Raw genomic sequence first — 18,366 nt, 5'->3', positions numbered from 1 at the left:
GTAGATGGAAACCACTATAGAACTCATCCTGTAGTTCTCACAATATGCCATATCACACCACTGTATAATTTCTATGTATAGCAATAAATCTGCTCTGTGTAAACCTCTGTAGGTAACTTGTGTTTCTGATTAAAATCTCCCCCCTAAAATATTTAACTGCTCATAGCATGTCTGATTCCATCCAAGACAGAACACTGTCACATTATCTTACACCAACCATGTTTCCTGATTACTAAAGGAATGAGAGCTTTCACCCCGTCTGAACAAAATTTTCTCTAATATTTATTCATTGCCCTACTGTTAAGTTAACAAAAATCACTGAACAGTTATCTACAATGTTAAATTAAGTTTTGTGGTGATAAAACTTGGGAGCATTTTTTCAGTTGCTAATTACTTCACAAGCAGTGAAACCCTCATTTCTTATTTATAGAAGCATGCGGTAGATTCACCTTGGCTGAACGCCAGATGCCCACCCAGCCACTCTATCCCTCCCCTTCCCAGCTGGACAGGGGAGAGAGTAAGGTGGGAAAAGAAAACTACGCAAATTGTGGGTTGAGATAAGGTAGTTTATATTTATGCAAAAAAAAGAAAGCAAAAGCAGCGTGTGCACGCACAAAGCAGAATCTAACAGTTAATCTCTACTTCCCATAAGCAGCGATGGATGGCCACTTCTCTGAGAAGCAGGGCTCCAACTCTCATAACAGTTGTCAGCAGGCAGCCATCAGAGACAACGAGTGCCTCTGGTCCTGCTACTTGCCTCAGCTTTTATAGCTGGGTTGATGTCACATGGTATGGAATATTCTCTTGGTCAGTGTGGGTCAGCTGACCTACTTGTGTCACCTCCCAGGACCTCGCCCTAGACTGATTGTTACAGTGCTGTGCTCAGAAGTAGCCAAAACATGGGTGTGTTATCAACACTCCTCTAGCTACCAGTGCAGAGCTACTATGGGGAAAAAAATTCTGGCTCCTTTCCCTTGAACATCCAGTTCAGCACTGGTAGTTGGGGTGCCAGGAGGAGCTGTTCTTCTGTGCCAGTCACCTCTGAGGCTGCTTGTACTTCTTCATAAGCAACCAGGATCTCCTTCTCTGTAGTGGTGTAGTTGACCTCAGATCCTCTGTAGCTTTGGCTCCAGAAGCCGAGTGGTTGGCCTTGGGCCTCACCAGGCACCTTTTGCCAGAGGCTCCAGGAAGGACCATTATCCCTGGCTGCAGAATAAAGTACATTTTTCATGTTTGGTCCTGTCCTAACTGATCCAAGGGCCACAGCGTGTGCAAAATCCTGCTTGATCTGTTTAAAGGCTTGCTGCTGTTTGGGGTCCCAGTGGAAACTGTTCTTATGAGTCACTAGAGTGGGCTTATGATTTGACTGTACTCAGGGACATGCATCCTCCAGAAATCTATGGCACCCAGGAAAGCTTGTGTTTCCTTCTTGCTGGTCAGTGGAGCCATCGCTGTGATCTTGTTGATGACTTCTCTTGGGATCTGACGACGTCCATCTTGCCACTTCACCCCCAGAAACTGGATCTCTCTGGCAAGTCCCTTGACCTTACTCTTTTTGATGGCGAGACCGGCTCTGAGAAGAATCCGGATGATTTTCTTTCCCTTCTCAAAAACTTCCTCTGCTGTGTCCCCCCATACAGTGATGTCATCAATATATTGTAGGTGTTCTGGAGCCTCACTCTTCTGTAGTGTAGCCTGGATCATTCCATGGCAGATGGTGGGACTGTGTTTCCACCCCTGGGGCAGTCAATTCCAGGTGTACTGCACACCTTTCTTGGTGAAAGCGAACTGCAGCCTGCACTCTGCTGCTAAGGGGATGGAGAAGAATGCATTTGCAATATCAGTGGTGGTGTACCACTTTGCTGCCTTGGACTCCAGTTCATACTGGAGCTCCAGCATGTCTGGCACAGTGGCACTCAGCGACAGGGTAACTTTATTCAAACCACAATAGTCCACAGTTAATCTTCATTCTCCATCAGACTTATGCACAGGCCAGATGGGGCTGTTGAATGGTAAGTGGGTCTTGCTGACCACTCTTTGGCTCTCCAGCTCTCGGATCATCTTATGAGTGGGGATCATAGCCTTGGTCATTCGGTATTGTTACCCTACCTGAGAGGCCAGGCAGGGTAGATAATTGAATTTTTCTGTAGCCACAGTAGCTACACCAAAAGCCCATCAATACCCCTTTGGATCTTTGAAGTATCCTCTCCTGAGGTAATCAATGCCAAGGATACAAGGGGCATCTGAGCCAGTCACAATGGGGTGCTTTTACCACTTGTCCCTTGTTAAACTCACTTCAGCCTCTAGCACTGATAATTCCTGGCATCCCCCTGTCACTCCAGAGATCCAGATGTACTCTGTGCTTCTGTGCCTCGATGACATCAATGTGCACTGTGCACCTGTATCTACTAAAGCTTGATATCTCTGTGGATCCGATGTGCCAGGCCATCGAATCCACACAGTCCAGTAGACCCAATCATCCATTTCCTCCTCCTGACCTAAGTCAAGGCCCCTCTATTCCTGTTCCTGGTCAGAGTATTCACCGTCTGACCCTTGCAGTGCCAGACCAGAGGTCCCCTCACTGGGATCAAAGTAGCTGATCTCAGTTCTTTTGAGTCTCAGAGGTTGCTGACTTCTTTCCGAGGTCTCTGCAGCAATTGCGTGGACAGCCTTCTTACTAACTCTCTTCCTTCTTAATTCACGTACCTGAGCTTCAAGCTTAGAGGTGGGTTCACCATCCCACTTCTTCATGTCTTCCCCCTGGTCATGCAGAAAGAACCATAGCTCACCACGTGGCCTGCGCTTGGGGCTTCCTTTCCCTCTGGACGGGGCAGGAGGAGACCAGTCTCTTGGGCTGTCCCTGAGTGCTGAGTTGCTGGCCCGTGGGAATGAGGAGGTTCCCAAAGTTTCTTCTACATTCTGGAGCCAGGAAGACATCACCTCCACACTTGGTGGATTTGTCTTTTGAAATATAATGCGACCAGGCTGTTAGAATATGACGCAGGGGCACTTTGAACCACCTTCCTACACATGACCAGCGTGCAAGGGATATTCACCCAATGGGGTGTCATCCCTACTTAGCTTACTCTAAATGATTTCCAGCACTGCTAATTCCCTCAAGTACTGGATACCTTCATCTGCAGTGGCCCACTTTCTCAGGGAGCTCATTAGATATTCCTTGAACAGATACTTTTCCCTCACACTTAAGAGGAACCGTCTCTGAAGACTGCAACTTGTTCTCGCCCTTCCAATTCCTCTTTTGATTCCACGATCTCTGGCAAGGGATCCTAGCTGCTGGGCTTCATGACCTTCCAACTGTTAACTATCAACCCTGTTATTCCAACATTGAAGCAGCCAGGTAGGAATCCACTCACCAGGCTGGCAGCTGAAATCTTTCCGCAAGTACCAGAGTTCTGATGAGTTCAGGGACTGGGTAACCTTGTTTTCCTGTTTTATTTGTCTGACTTCCTCTGTTGAAGGACCAGCTCTTTGATGTGCCCTCTCTCTTCCTTCTAATCCTTCTCCTTCTTCCTCTTCCTCCCTTACTAATCACTGATATGGACCTGTAGCTGACCTTATCCATTTCTTCCTTTTCACTGCTGGGACAATGACTGTAGGTGTTATGGTCTGAGTCCCTGTCTCAGCCAGAGTGTCCTCTATTACAGTTTGGATCCCTGCCTCCACTACAGTCTTCTGAGAGTACTGAACAGTAGCTAGATAAGCATAGACCAGGCCCCAGTACAGGGCAAGAAGCTGCTGGTTTTGACTGGCGTAGGCGAGGCACCCTTCCGTCAGGTGACGTGTCAGTTTGCTAGGGTCTAATACCTGTTCAGGTGTGAAGTCCCAGGTAACGGGAGGTGTCAAACACCCTGTACACCTGCCCAAATCCTTCCACAATCCCTGCCACCCAGGAACTGTGCCCCTCAGGGCACCTAAAGTTTGTTTTCTCGTATACCAAGAAAACACCACATTCCACAAACTCCACAATGTTCTGACAGTATTGATTAGTAGCAGTAACTTTATTAAGCAACTCATATAAGGATTAGCAAGGAGCATGGGCGACTTCATTATAAAGCCATTTATATTCATATTGTAGAAATGCAAATGCTTTGTTGAGTTCCTAATCATAAGACCAAAATATTGTCTTTACAGTTGATTTTAAAGAAAATCCTTGTCAATGAGGCTTGTGACCAATATCTACTGGTCAGATACAGAAAGACAAAGAGAAATAAGCAATGAGATGTAACTCATATAATTTTAGGATTCCTAATGGAATCTTAAAGAAATGAAAAAAATACATTAATATCATTAGCAATTCTATGCATTTTTAACAAAAATCTTAATAAAAAAAGTCTATTTCAGATTTTTTCCCCAAAAGTCAGTGCTCTCTGACTTTTTATCTGCATTTTCTATATATTTTTGTGTTTTTAGTTAAAAATGATATCAAAATGCTTGAGAATTTTATATTTAGTGGAAGCTAGTATTCACTAACAACAGTAGTGTATTCAATAACACAAAATATTCATTTAGAAAAAAATAAAAGAAAATTATTCAATTTACGAACATTTGATATTATCATTTCTCAGAGGAAATGGCATCCTTTCTTTTTAGGTGATGAAAACAAAATGAGGTAGATCTTTGCAGCTACTGTTAATATGAATAAAATGTACAATAGTTTTTCTAGTACCAGCTTTCAAACAGGTACACTTTGTTTCCTTGCTAGTGCTCACAGTCTCCTAGGAGATGGATCACATTGTCTTAAGGTTATGTGAAACTAAAAATCAAGACAAAATTTATTGTCTAGGTGTTGCTATTTTAAATATCTACCTTCTCCTCAAGCAAATCAGGGAATCTGGAACATGAAAGCAACATAGTCATGGAAAGGAAAGAAAAATTAATCCAACCATCTGTTTTGCATCTTACTGAATGAAAGAATACCAGAATAGCAGGAAATACAAGAGGAAGAAGGCAGGGGGAAAAAAAGACTACTTCATAAAATAAAAGGAATTAATAATTAACGATCAAACTATAATTAGCACCATGAGTTAAGTAAGTAGCACCATGTGGTAGTACCCAGACACAGTAGGAATCTTGAAACCTCAGAACAGTTCAGTTGCTGTAGGTCTATTCCTGAGTATCAGACACCTGCATTCCTATCTCCTGCAATTGCAGCCCTCTTGTCCACCCACATTTCCGTTGGGCTAGAAAAGTCTCAGGATGACTTGTGAAAAGACAGAGGACCTGGAAGGCACTTGTAAAGAGGAGATGAAGAAACTATAATTCTCAAGGCCTAACATCCCAAGAAAGCTGGTGAGAAACATTGAGTAAAGCAGGATACATTTTTTTTTTGATTTTACAGAAGTTAATGGACCCCAGAGCATTCTCACAACACATTTCTGTTTGCAAATCAATATTTTCCAGTGACAAATGTCTGCATTAGGGGAATTCCTGGCTAGGATTATACAGGCTGATTTTCAAGAAAAAACAGACACTTTAAATATTAGCTGCTCCACTCACTTTTTGATAGAAAAAATCTTTGAAGAGCCCAAAGAATAAAGAAATGAAGTTATCAGTTTTGTGATGAATTATTAAGTTTTTGAGAAGGTTTATACAAAGAAATATGATTTTTCTTCTTTTTGCACTGAAACAATTATTTGCTAAATGTATTTTTCTTCCTGAGGAATGATATTTTGTAAAACGTGTTTTTCCTCTTGTGTTTGTGCTGTGCCCTCTTTTTTCCTCTGACATACACAAAGCCATATGCACATATAGGCAATGTACACTTCTGCTTGCTCTTCCAGTGGCTTAAATGACAGCCAGTCTTGTTCCAAAATCCGCCATTTTATAAGAACAATACATTTTCCTTTTCCCCACAGCACTAAATTACTCAGAAAAGGCTTGTTTCAACATAGCTGTCATTGCACTGCCTTGCATTTCTGCCTACTTGCCTCATTTGCAAAGGGGAGGGTGATGAGAACTCAGGAAGGATGAGTGGGTGGTGGTGGTTGGTTTCTATTTGGAGGAAACTATTTGGAAAACTGTAGAGTTCTTTTATGTGTCAGTGATATAACATAGTCTGACATGCCTAGCAGTAGGCAGAAGCAGCTGTCAGTAGTAGTATAATTTATTAGTATCACTTCTTGAATAAGAGGACCGACAGACTAACATGGGAGCAAAGGGGAAATCTGCCAAGTCATCGTCTTGCACCTCAGGCTCAGACTGCCATTAGCCCACTGTGAAGTGTACACAGCATTAAATATGTATTGATCAATTCAGTGGCACAGTCCACTGACTGCATTGTCACTGATAAGGAAAATGGCTGAGGCATCACTTCCTCTTCTAGCCAAGAGTCCCATGCCCAACCAGAATCCTCACCAGGAATAACTAGAGTTGTCCACAAACAGGATGGAGCTTGGAAGAAGAATAATATTTTTACATGTTGTAAAGCAGAACCAAATTGACAATGAAATAAAAAAAAAAAAAGTATGGATAAAAAAAGTGGTTTAAAACCCACAAAGTAGCAATTATTACTTAATCATTATATAGCAAGAAAATTAATTTGGTTGATGACTTTGTGCTGTTGATGTTTAAGACAAGTGAGTTACATCTAACAAAAAAGAGGATATCAATTGTCTGTGCTTATTAGATGAATATTGGAAAGTGGTAGTGAACAGAAAACACCTGTTTTTTTGGTTCTTGCTACTTCTTTGGGAAGTGTCAGGAGGAAGGTGACTCACAGGCACTCCTCAGTGTGCCCCCACACAGCACCACTCACGGGGTCCAATCCAACATAGAGTGGTGGTAGCTATTAAATTAAATTCTATTCAAAAAGACAATCTTTACCATCACTGTTACAAAGTCAACATTTCCTCACAGTAGTTCCTGCAACGTGGAAGTTGTCTCTGTGGCTGGGTAGTTTGGGGGAGTTTTTTTGAGGGACTTTTTTGGGGTTTTGTCCTGCAGTTCATGAACAAAAAGTAGCTATAGTAATTCAATAGTAACAACTACTAAATAATAATAATGTCTTATTGGTGAATCCCGAATGTGTTATACTAAGGGACTATACTAAATCGAAATAAAAAATCCAAGCAGTTTTTTAGGAATTTATACTTTCAAGTATCATGAACATGATTGCAGGCAAGAGATTCTTCACTACTGCAGGTTCATTATCTTAAGGAGTTTACTGTGAACCTTTTAAAAGTCTTTGCCTGGCAACAGAGAAATAGAAACTAAATTAACAATTGCCTCAGCTTGATAATGAAGACAAAGAACAATTCCTAATTCAATCTATTGTTAATTGATACTGTGCTTTTAATGCTGGAGAGAAAAGTATAAGTGATTTAAGGGAAGGCTTAAATAGTAAATGGTATTGGTGTTGCTCAGCTTCTCCATGGTCCTACAAAATGAATAAAGTCTTATGCTGAAGTATTTTTTACAATTATCTGTTTTTAATCCTCTCAGCTGGTGGAAATGATTCATCTTTAATAAGAACTGCAGAGATCATTATTTTATGCAGCTAAGATCTGAAAAATGCATTTCAGTGCATTGTATGCAAAGATTTTACTGATCTTGTAGATGAGTAGATGCAACTTGCACTTGCTGGACTCTCAGAAATAGGCATCTATAATCATATTCTTGCACTGGACTCAGTCTTCCACTCTACCCTCTCCCGATGATATACAAACAAAGGTACCATTTAAACTTATCAATTAAATAAATTAATAAACCTGATTATAATTTAATTTTAATTGGAGTACTGAATTTGTTTTTCAAACAACAAAAAAAGTGAGTAATGGTGAATGTTTTGCTCATATTTTAGACCTCAACTTCATAGGCGATTACATTAAACTTTGCTGGTAAAAGTTTATTCTATAACTAATATTTAGTTTCTTGCATCTTCCTATGAAGTACTTTGTACTGGTGACCATAACTGTTTTCCTCAATCCCTTAGGTAACACAGAACAATGCTGAAAGGAACAGGAGAACCCACCTGATCAACATGTAGCTTAAAGACTGGTGTTATCAGTGGAATTTTTGTTTTTTTCAAGTATGGGGCAGTTTATATGGCACCAGTCCTTCCAGAGACAGATGGGGTTCATCTGTCTCAAAGAGCCTCTTTTAGGAATAGCATTCGCTAATTTAGTGCCCCCTGCACCCCTAGACTGTAAAACCACATGCCACTTACTTGCAGCCTCATCTCCTCTTCTGCCTTTGAATGGATGGAGAAGAGAATTGCAGGTATAAAAGGCAAGGATCACAGGTTGGGATAAGAATAATTTACTAGAAACAGCGATCAGATAAGAAAACAAACAGTACCAGCAAAAATATTAGTAACAAAAAGTATAAGACAAAGAAACCATTTACACATAAAATAAAATAATACCTGACTCTTTTGCTCTCCAAGCTTTCTCCATAGAAGAAACGCCCTTCTCAGAAACGAGAATGAGTCACTTTCCCCTGCCCCCAGCAATGATGTGAGGTTGTATCAAATAACCTCCTAGAAATGCCCACAGCCATGTCCCCTCAGTTACTGCAAAAAAGCCAAAAAAACAAACCAAAACTCTGCCCTGGCTGAAATTAGGACAGGGGAAAAGGACTCTTGCCCATGAGTTGGCAGGGGTGATTGAGACTGCTTTAAACTAGGTTTAAAGTGAGAATGGGATAAGACCAGGCTCTCTAGAGATGAGCCAGAGGATGGCATGCTAGTGTCAGAGGTGAAATCCATAGTCCAGCTGAAGTGCATCTGCAGCCAATGCATGCAGTACGGGTAACAAAGAGGAGGAGCAGGTAGCCATTGTTCAACATGAAAGCTGTGACACAGTCACCATCACAGAAAGTAGATCGCTACAATGAATGGCTCTAATCTCTTCAGATGGGACAAGAGAGGAAGGAGAGGTGGGAGGCTGGTGCCGTACATCAAGTTGTGTTTTGACAGTTCAGAGCTCAAGGACAATGGTGATAACGTTCAGTGCCTACAGGTAAGAATCATGTTGAAGGCTAACAAGGCCAACATACATATGGAAGTTGCTATAGACCACCCAATCAGGATGAAGATGAAGAGGCAGATGAAGTATTCTATAAGCGGCTGTCATGATTGCAAGTCATTGTTCTTGTGGGAGACTTTAACTTACCAGACATCCACAGGGAACTCAACATACTGCCTCTAGTGGGTGAGGGAAAAAACTGGGGATGTAGTCTAACTGGACTTTAGTAAAGCTTTTGATGCTGTCTCCTGCAGCATTCCCCTGGAGAAGCTGGCAGCCCATGGTTTGGCCAGGTGCACTATTCACTGGTTAAAAAAACTGTCTGGATGTCCGGGCCAAAGAGTGGTGGTGAATGGTGCTACATCCAGCTGGCAGCCAGTCGCTACAGGAGTTCCCCAAGGCTCAGTATTGAGGCTAGTCCTGTTTAATATCTTTATCAACGATATGGACGAGAGCACCAAGTGCACCATCATTAAGTTCTGAAATGACACCAAGTTGGGTGGGAACGTTGATCTGCTGGAGGGTAGGAAGGTTCTGTGGAGGGATCTGGACAAAACAGATTGATGAGCTGAGGCCAAGGGTGTGAAATTCAACAAGACCAAGTACTGCGTCCTACACTTCAGCCATAATTACCCCAGGCAGTGCTATAAGCAAGGGAAGTGGAAAGTGATCCAATGAAAAAGGACCTGGGGGTGCTGGTCAACAGCCAGCTGAACATGAGCCAGCAGTGTGCCCTGTTGGCCAAGCAGGCCAATGGCATCCTGACCTATATCAAGAATAGAGTGGCCAGCAGGACTAGGGAAGTGATCATCCCTCTGTATTCCTCACTGGTGAAGCCACACCTTGAATCCTGCATCCAGTTCTGGGACCCTCAAGCAGGAGAAAGACATTGAGGTGCTGGAGCATGTCCAGAGAAGGGCAATAAACCTGATGAAGAGTTTAGGGAGTAAGTCCTATGAGGAATGGCTGAGGGAGTTGGAGTTGTTTAGCATGGAGAAAAGGATACTCAGAGGAGACCATATTGCTCTCTACAACTATCTGAAAAGAGGTTGTAGCAAAGCTAGGGTCAGCCCCTTCTCCCAGGTAAATAACGAAAAGACAAGAGGAAATGACCTCAAGCTTTGCCACAGGAGGTTCAGGTAGAATATTAGGAGAAAATTCTTCACTGAAAGGGTGGTTAAGCATAGGAACATATACTGCCCAGGGAGTGGTGAAGTCATAATCCCTGGAAGTGTTCAAGAAATGACTGGATGTGGCACCTAATGCTATGGTCCAATTGATGTGGTGGCTTTTGGTCAAAGTTGTACTAAATGATCTTGGAAGGTTTTTTCAAACTTAATGATTCTATGATTCTATTCTATGATTCAACAGAACATTTATTGCTGAACCTTTGACCTGATCTATTCTCTCAGTTCCTGTATTGATAGAGTTGCATATTCTTCAGGTGAATGTTAATTATTTGTTGTTAATTATTTGTTGTGGGAATGTTGCACAACTTTTTCCATACTCTACCTATGGGAAGAAAGACCCTTCTGTATCTGATACACAGCTGTCAAGTGATCTTTGTCACTATGCTGAGCTCTCCTGAGATAGTTAATGACAGTGTTAATAATCCAGTGGCAGATTATAGATCAGTTTACGGAAATGTTAAATAATCTCTAAAAGAGAACTTTGTTCTTCATTTGTACCATGTTCCAAAATTATAAATCTATATTTCTCTTTCAGACAGAAGTGAAACCTTTATTTGAGGAACGTTATAGTCTTTGCAGAGACATAGTTGTTGCCATCACCAATCTTTCATATGTATAGGTGTTTCTGAAGCTGAAGTATATCCACCTCATTGAGAAGGAATAGACTGTGTAGAAATATCTTCTTGGGCAAAAATATTTTTCTGCAGTTAATAAGAGTATTCAGATTTGATTTTGCCCTCTCAAAAGCTTTAAGAAGATTCTTTTTTAGTCTCAGTTTTGTGATCTTCATTCTTCCTGGATTCCTATCTGTGCTTTTGTCTCTAGAATGTTGAAAAACAAATGTAAGAAATAATAAAATAAAACCCCATACTAGAAATACCATTTTAACCTTATAGGAGAAAGAAAAAGGAACATTTTGTTCTGAAAATTTCAAAAGTAAGTTTCTCAAGGATTTCAACATTACAAAGAAATAAAATCTGTACTCCAGGACCCTGAAATCCTGTATGGAATCCAAAAAACTACTCAAAGATAGAATGTTAATAAATTATTACACTTATTAGGAAAAAATATATATAGCAGGCAAAGGAATGGTGATTATAATATACCAGTTAATAATCTATCCTGAATCCAGAGCAAGTCAGATACCATAAGAGTAAAAAGTGCTTTTTTTTTCTTAACCATGGTGTTTAGGGACCTTAAAAAATGGATCACTGCTCCCATCATTATGGTTAATGTTAGGTTATTTGAGAAAAGGCTTGTCTTTACACTCTTGAAGGAGAACATGATCCCAGTGGTGGGCAGGGGAATCCCATTGTCGCAGTCAGAGATATGAATACCTGCCTTGGACCCACAGGGCTTTCCTAGGGGAACCTCAGCCCTGGGGACACCCCACATCCCAAGTCAGCAGAGATAGATTTCAAAGGCACCTCACAGTCAGTGGGAGTAGGGAGAGGGGTGGTGGTGTGGGTCACTGCCTAGGGGTTCAGGTAACAGCACTGAGGGTTTGAACAAGACTGGTCATGGGATTTTTAGGGTAGAAAATGCAGGTGGAGAGAGGGAGGGATCAAGGTCATTTGGGAAGGAATAGGAACAGTAAAATAATGGGATAAAGGGATAAAAGGGGCTAGATACTCGTTAACAGTTTCTAGTCAGTACATGTGTCTGGCTGTGCCCTGAACCTGAGCACCATATTCTGTCCTCTCTTCTTATTAAACTCAATTTCTAAATAATTTCCTTGATGAAGGACTTTGTCTTCTGTGTCACTGTGTGAGTGGGTGGGTCTTAGGGCCAACTAAGGACTGTGGGTCAGAAGGCTTATGTGTCTGGGGGCCTGCAAATGGAGAGAGCATGGTGCATGTGCATGATATGGGTGCTTTTTTCCATATGTCAGCACTTGGAAACTGGAGTACCCGTAACAGAGAAACTGGAAGACTAGAGTACCCATCAAGCAGACAAAGAGACTTGGTAGGTATTGGAAATGCCCTAAATCTGTTGAGAGTGCTGGAGAGACCAGAAGGTATGCTTGCTCGATACTGGAAGGAGTCCATGGGGTCTGGGGTTCAGCTCCTGGTGTGGCCATAGGTCTGAGCCAGGTACTGGAAACACCTGTTTACCTGTGCAACTAGGAGACCAGTGGACCCAGGAGTCAGCTGCTGAAACTCTAAGGTCGGTTACTGAAGGCATTCACATTCTATATATTTGTATATATGTATATATATTCTGCTAATGTGATTTTATGCTGAGAGAAGGGAACAGCATGAGGCTGTTGGTGGTGTCTGCATTTGAGCAAGTGTTGTGTTTTCTGTGTTGATCTGTGGCCAAACAGGTGTATATGTACTGTACGTATATGTACATGTGCCTGTTGGGAACACATACACAGCTTTACTCCTAACTAGTCATAGGTACATGGGGCTGTGGAAACCTTGCTCTCTTGGAGTACCATATTCAGCAACTTTAACAGTTAAGACCCCTGAGACAAACATACAATTTAAATGTTATTACCTTCCTTCCAGGAAAGAAAACCAAGAATTTCTTGCAAATTGGTTTTACATGGATGCTGAAAAATCTTTGCTTAACCAGAAAACCTCTTTTGTAAATAAAGAATTCAAAGACCTTGAAGAAATTTATACCTGGCCAAAATGCACACACAAGCAGGAAGAGGGGTTTTAGATTTAAAGCACGATGTTAACTGTCCAGGGCCTCAGTCTATAAAGGTATTTAGCAGTTAAATTTTCCTTAAGGATGTCAATGTAGACATCAGTTATTGGAAAAGACAAAGTGTATATGTCCTACCATTGATAAGACTGACTCCTTAGGGTGAGCAGGCATTTGTCTTGGGAAGACTCATTTTTGAAGACAGAATTTAAACAGTCAGCTAGAATGAGGCCTCATTGCAGCAGTGTATAGTCGCTGCCCAATTTAATTTCTCAGAGCTTTGTACGGAGCTTAGGATCAGCAACTATTTGACCGCAGTTACAACACCTTGCCTTTGTAAAAGGATGCACACCTGTTTGATCCATCATCTGTCATTTTCATGATAATGGATAAATATAGTATTCCCGGTAAGGTTTCCCTATGCAGTTCAAGAACCCATGTGTATGCAAAGACTCTTTTCTTGTATATCCTTCCTGTTTTTTCCCTATTCAGTGTGAATAATTCATGCTCAAACTGCTCATTGCATATAAAAAAAAATTTAAGAGAAAACTCCAAGCTGTCTGAGATGTTTTGATGCTCAAGGGATTCCTTAATAACCATCTGATCCCTCTGAGATCCAGGCAAATAACCTACATCCCAGATACAATACACCATCATTCCCAAATGCATACATTATTTTATGAGCTTACACCAAGTGTGACAATTTCAGTGCACATAAAAAAAAGTCATGATCGGATAACCCTTGAGACCCACCCTACATTTTCCTTTCATGAAATTATTGCAATGAGAATACACAGCTATATTCACTTCAGGCTTCCAAAAAAAGGATTTTTTAAGGATGATTTCTACCACAGAAAGGCTCTGCACAGCACTGCTTTATTAGTTCTCTAACACACTTTTATCAGCTTTCTCCTGGGAGCAACTCTATTATCATTTCTCTTTGGAGAAGCACAACCTTTCCTTATAATCCTAAGGTCACACAGCTCAGCTGATGAGTGCTCAGCTGCTAGGTGGTATCTCTTTGAGCTTAGTCTATACCTTGACTATGAAATAATCTTATCCTCAGTGACTGGCTCATTTGAAAGGGCTTTCCTTACTGGTCAGTTCTGGGTACATCCCATAAATGTAGGGATGTACCCACATTACCTGCAGATAAGGGGCAATTTGTTTCAATAGGACAGGACCAGGGATTTCCAAGCGAAAGGAAGAATTAAGTATCTGTAAGGCTGAGCATCTCTATGTGACATCCCTTTGTGTTCCCCCTCACTGGCTGTCTGCCATCAGAGGTGGGCTATATTTGCCGCTTGGTACTCCTTTTATTGTTCCTTTGTGTGGATATGGATACACCACCATCGGGTTTTATTGCCTGCATTCATGGATTGTTGTTGTCTTTTCTTTAGATCTAGAATTTATGCTTCTCTTGACTGTCTATCACTTTTAGGTCAGATACATTTCTCCCTTGTTGCTTTTGATGAGGTAACTTTTACTCTTCTGTAGCTGTTACGGTCAATGCACTGAACTGAAAATCTCATTCTGATGGGGACAGAGAAGGAAATGGAGGGAATTCCTAAACTTTTAAACCCTGGGAGATGTGCTATAAAATTTGTGTTTAGGATTCAGAATATTTCTGATGTCCTAGTGCTTTCAAGGAATTGAAAACAAGGTCAGTCCTCCTTCTGCCGTCTATAGTATACTTACGTGTAGGTGACAATCTGGCACCTCAACAAATTCTTTGATATCCCCTTTCCTTCCTTCTTTATTTCTCAAAAATGAAAATATCTCATTCAATATAGACTATTTTCATCGCTTGAAGATATTATAATATCCGTGAATGATTCCAGGTTAAAATTAACATTTTTCCTACTTCTCTGTGCTTTTAAAGCCAATGTAATTTTTAATCTATTTGTTAGACCGTTCTCAATTTCAACTCTTTTATTTCCTTCTGGTCTCACTTTAGAGGGTCTGAACAGAAGGAGTATACAGCTCTATATAAAACAATTCACTCTCCTCTTCACTTTTGCAATCCAGAAATGGTATGTAAATTACAGTTTAGATAACTAACTGTCTTTAAATCCTGTATTTGAAGTAATCCCTATATTTTCTGTAATGAATAATTCCAGATTTTCTATCTCACAACTCGGTGAAGTGATACAGTTCTGTACCAATTCATGTGCACCATTTCCTCTTCTTTTGCATTGTTTTCTATGTAATAATATTCAAGTTTGCCTCAATAGCCCCAATAATATATATAATGAAAAAACCCCTCATTTTAAAAGAGCTCTCCTTGATAATATAGATGAGCAGATATTTTATGCAGCTCTATTTTCAGCCACTTGACTGCTTTGATGTTTTTTACATTTTTCAGATTGTTTGTAACAGTGCTAACAGAACACTTCAAACTCCAGATGAAGAGTAAGCCTAAGGGCCTAGTGGCAGCAAGCTTGTGAACTAAAATTAGCACACTGTGAAGTGCATGCTTGCCATCATTTAGAACTATGGTGAACCAATAGTTACCCATTAAAAGTCAATGTCAATACATAAGACATTTGTAAAGACATCACTACATTTTGGATCAAACCTAGTAAAATATTTCTGGTATAATTATACATTCTTTTAAAGAGTCAAAAGTTTATTTCAAAATTCTTAGCAAATTCAAAAAAATCCTAGCTTAAATCTAGAGCAGTTATCTTATAATTTCTACTTTTTTTTCCCAATTGTTGTTTCTGTCCTTTAATATTATACAAAGTAAAATAAAATAATATTTTAATCAGTGTAATTAGATATTTTTTCATTATTACTTTGGTAGCTTCTGCATAATTTTTCTATAAAAAATAAATGTATTTTCAATGCACAGCACATATAATCATTGTACTAACATTGAATGTTCAGTTAATTTATATTTTGACCCTTTAATTCATTCAAGCACTATAACTTGTACATCAGACTAAGTCTAGATTTTAAGCTGTGAGTTCATAGTTCATAAAACTTCATTACAAACATCAGCTAAGCTGATGTTCTATGTATCAAAATCACAGTGACCTCCTATATACCAAGGTCTCTAATGTGCTCACATTTGTTCAACCACTCTACTTTATATTCCTTTTAGAAAACAAAAATATCAGCAGTATACTGTAGATCAACCAAATGAAACATCGAGGTTCCACCAATTCCCCAGAATCTTTCTATGGTAGGGTTTTATTTATAAGAGACATGTCAAAATGAACACATTCTCTGTTGTAGTGACTTCTTAATCATGACTGAAAGATCCCTTCATATCCATTAACTAACTGATTAATGTTAGCCTTAGTGTGTAAGCAAGATTAAGTTTCTGAGAAACAGGATTGTCTATATAATATTATATGTTAGTTACCTCTGGCAAATATTTTCTCTCTGATTGTGACTAGTCTCTGATATGAAGGAGGATGGAGAAAATAACATTAAATAAGATCTATTTGATCAACTTTTCATCAAGAGAAAAATTATTTCTCAAACTCACAGACAGCGGAAGCCTTTAAACAGGAAATTTATTTACAGTAATTACATTTATGCAAATCAGTGAATATCTGATTCATCAGTACAAACATACACAACTGAAGACCAGGGAGTGATCACAACCAAGGACCCAAATCCTTTTAACATTTAAGCATTTTATTTCCCAAACTGAAATAAAACTTACTTTTCAATAAAGAAATTTAATCTCTCCCAGGAAGATTTCAACTGAAAGTTCCGAGCACTCCATTTAATATCTAATTATCTCACAGATAGGAAATTACATCTTATTTCAAGGTTGAGTTTTTCTAATTTTAGTTTTCAGCCCCTGGATCTTGTTATGTGTTTGTCATCAACCATGAAGAACCTCTGTTCATTAATACTTTTTTGCCATTTGTCCCTTTGTTTAGTGGTTGAGTCATGTCTTGAACTTTTCTTTGGTAAGGTCAAACATTTTAAGATATATAAGTTTTATTTTTCAGTCCAAGGATCTTTTTTCTTCATAATATTTTTAAATCATTATGATATTCTATATTTCCTTTAAAGAATGTACACAACAATTAGACACAGCATGGTATTTCCGATGGGCACAATAGCTTGGCTACAAAATTACAAGGGTAGGAGCATTTCCATTTTACTCCTACTTTTCTATATCCAGGAATCTCATTAAGCCTTATAACATTAAAGTAGAAGCTTATGCTGAGATTTTTAGGTCTCTTAGTCACTGCCTTCCAAGACAGTCTTTCATGTTGTCATTATTGGATTCTCCTCAGTGGAGTTTGTATTTAGTTTGTATTTAGCTCTTGAATATGTATTTTGTTAGAACATAACCAGTCCACTGCATCTGAGAACGAGGATGGTTGGTCAGAAGGTATCACACCAATGTGATACAAAAGTGTGAGTTTCTAGAACCATCGTAAGCAAGTAGAAGATGATAACTCATGGAAAACCAGATCTTCCTTTTAGATTCTCCACCATAGTAAATATATATATTTGAAATTCCATATACAATGCATGGAAAGAGTTGAGTCCCTACTATAGCAATATTGAATCTAGTAAATTTATCAGGGAGCCTTGTAGTCACAGAATCACAAAACCACAGAATGGTGGAGGCTGGAAGGAATATCTGGAGGTAATCTGATCCAATCTTCATGCTCAAACAGGCTCACCTCGAGTTGGTTGGCCAGGATCATGGGCAGATGGATTTTGAATATATCCAAGGATGGACACTCTACAGCCTCCCTTGGCAATTTGTTTCAGTGTTCAGTCACCTTCACAGTGAAAAAAGTGTTGCTTGATGTTCAGACAGGACCTTCTGTGTTTCAGTTTATGTCCCTTGCCTCTATCACTGAGTGCTATTGTGAAGAACCTGGCTCTGTCTTCTCTGCAGCCTTCCTTCAGGTATTTATATATACTGATAAGATTCCCCCTAAGCCTTCTTTCTTCCAAGTTAAACACTCCCAGCTCTCTCAGCCTTTTGTCATAGAGAGATGTCCCAGGCCCTTCACCTTCTAAGTGGTCCTTTGTTGGATTCTGTCCAGTATATCTGTCTTGTGCTATGGAGTCCAGAACTGGACACAGCACTCCAGGTGTGGCCTCACCAGTTCTGAGTAGAAGGGAAGGATCACCTCCCTCAACCTGCCAGTAAAAATCTTCCTAATCATAGAATCATAGAATCATAGAATCAATTGGGTTGGAAAAGACCTCCGAGATCATCGAGTCCAACCCTTGGTCCAAATCCAGTCCATTTACTAGATCATAGCACTCAGTGCCACGTCCAATCTGCGTTTAAAAATCTCCAGGGATGGTGAATCCACCATCTCCCTGGGCAGCCCATTCCAATGCCTGATTACTCTCTCTGTAAAGAATTTTCTCCTGATATCCAACTTAAATTTCACCTGGTGGAGCTTAAGCCCGTGCCCCCTTGTCCTATTACTGAGTGCCTGAGAGAAGAGACCAACCCCCACCTGGCTAGAACTTCCCTTCAGGTAGTTATAGGTGGTGATGAGGTCACCTCTGAGCCTCCTCTTCTCCAGGCTAATGCACCC

This window comes from Corapipo altera, unplaced genomic scaffold (assembly GCF_003945725.1).
Source record: "Corapipo altera isolate COAL_440 unplaced genomic scaffold, ASM394572v1 2, whole genome shotgun sequence".
NCBI lineage: Eukaryota > Metazoa > Chordata > Aves > Passeriformes > Pipridae > Corapipo > Corapipo altera.
Note: the sequence above shows the minus strand (reverse complement) of the source record.